At 39.9% G+C, this 2,265-nt stretch overlaps 1 non-coding gene across 1 annotated transcript; it reads right to left on the reverse strand.

Annotated features, from left to right (window-relative positions):
- Window positions 1–1,121: 1,121 nt before the first annotated feature.
- TRNAI-AAU (transfer RNA isoleucine (anticodon AAU)) lies at window positions 1,122–1,192 on the reverse strand. Its single transcript has one exon. It is a non-coding gene; the product is annotated as a tRNA-Ile (tRNA).
- Between the last annotated feature and the right edge of the window lie 1,073 nt (window positions 1,193–2,265).

Genomic DNA, 2,265 nt, shown 5'->3' on the forward strand with positions numbered 1-2,265 from the left:
GAACTGCTCCACACGGCAACGAAAGGGAAAACATCCACAACAAATTCGGTTTTTCAAACAGGAGATTTCAGCATTCAGTCACATTTTAAATTCTTTGAGGCTTTCTCACGGCATTTCTTGCATTTTATGGATGGGTATTTGACTGCTAGCAATAAAAATAGAATGCTGGTCCAATTAAGAGGATTTTGGAATTTAGGCAAGGGAACTGCTGAGAACACAATTCCCCCACCCCCACCCCCAGCTACAGAACGAAAACCCTACATTATGGTGATGGATAGATGAAATTCCGATGGCTTCTGTAGCTGGTGAAGTCCAGACGACCCATCTTCCCTAAAATAAAACACAAAGCCCTTCTTAGAATGCTAATATGCATTTTAACATTCCAAAAAAGATTCCAGTCTCGGCTGTTTATGAGACTGTCGGTGACGGGCACATTTAAGACGACAAAATGACTGACAACCATATTACCATGCCCGTCTCGATAATCTTCTTTGGCGAAAAGTAAGTGACAGCTAACCTAATACCTGTCAGCCTTCATCAATTAGCCATAAACCGTTCAGCTAGAAAAGGTCCAAGACTGGATCAGAGTCGACACAGTTCATGAGGCTCGGACATTTTGTATGCCACGGATCATTCAAATGTGTTTTGCAACGGAACCCTTTGACCACTTACCATTCATTCGTTAACTGACCAAATTCATCCCCAGCTTTGTCTCCACGGAACTTAGGCTTTATTTCTTGTTTGATTATTATGACAACCCGTGAGCGACGTTTAACTGAGAGGCAGCAGATCTCTCACAGTTGGCCAAGGAATCCACAACTGAATGGGGATTGAAAAGCAAACCTCTCTAGTCTAAGCCAGTGCTGGTTTAAACCCTGTGGAGCTGTGGCGGACTGGCCAGGGTGTCAGCTTGCCCTATGGCAAGTGGGCCCTGTAGGCCCCTGATGAAGTGGGCCTCCTTAAACATTAGACGATATGTTAAACATGAACAACATATGAAGCTGCCTTATATTGAATCAGACCCTTGGTCCATCAAAGTCAGTGTTGTCTACTCAGACTGGCAGCAGCTCTCCAGGGTCTCAAGCTGAGGTTTTTCACACCTATTTGCCTGGACCCTTTTTTGGAGATGCCAGGGATTGAACCTGGGACCTTCTGCTTATTAAGCAGATGCTCTGCCACTGAGCCACTGTCCCTTTATTGTTAATGACCTTTTAGGAGCTTGAAAATATAACAGAAGTCCCAATAGTATTACTGTAATGCAGCTAAAATTTACATTGTATTTAGGGTTGCCAGCTTCCAGGTGGGGCCTGGGGATCTCCCGTTTTACAACTGATCTCCAGCTGGCAGAGATCAGCTCCTCTGGAGAAAATGCAATCTGTATTTACATTTAGTATTTCCTGCATACTGCCAGTAAAGTGTACAATATATGTACACTGCAATGACTAAAATATATATACATTTATTTTGCAAAAGTTTTAATTGTACCTTTTTCCCGCTTATGTATTTTTTGAAAATTTTATTGACTTCTTACAAAAATGAAATGATAGCCTTATAGTTGTGGGTGGGCCCCCTATGTCTCCTGGCAACCAGTATCTTTAGACCCAGCCCGCCACTATTGTGTGAATAAACAATTTTATTAGTAACATATGGTAGTAGAACTATAACTACAACTTATAAAAAGCTTAATATATATTAAGAAAAAGACCATCATTCTACCCCACATCTTACTTTCTCCCACCCCTCCCCCAATTACTTGACCCCCGCCAGTGTTATTTTCTTTAAAAAAACAGATATTAAAGGTACCCTTAACTATCAAGAAAAAAAAACGAAACAAAAAAGAAACATAGGGAAGAAGAACCCCCTTCAAGAGTTATATTGTTATCTTAAAAATCTTAATCCTCAAAAATTGTCCAATGTCCTTTTATTTTCCACTCTTTCTCTACATATCTTCTGAATTTCTTCCACTCTTGGTTAAAAAGTTCTAAATCACAGTCTCTTAATTTTCTTGTTAATTTGTCCATTTCACTCCATGACATAACTTTCATAATCCAGTCCCATTTTTCTGGTATTTTTTCTTGCTTCCACAACTGCGCATACAATGTCCTAGCAGCTGAGAGCAAGTACCATATTAATGTTCTATCTTCTTTTGGAAATTTTTCCATTTGTAATCCCAGCAGAAAAGTCTCTGCCTCTTTATTGAATTCATATCCCAGGATCTTAGATATCTCTTGTTGAATCATTTGCCAAAACATTTTAGCTCTTTCA

The sequence above is a fragment of the Heteronotia binoei genome, chromosome 9, assembly GCF_032191835.1.
Source record: "Heteronotia binoei isolate CCM8104 ecotype False Entrance Well chromosome 9, APGP_CSIRO_Hbin_v1, whole genome shotgun sequence".
Taxonomy (NCBI): domain Eukaryota; kingdom Metazoa; phylum Chordata; class Lepidosauria; order Squamata; family Gekkonidae; genus Heteronotia; species Heteronotia binoei.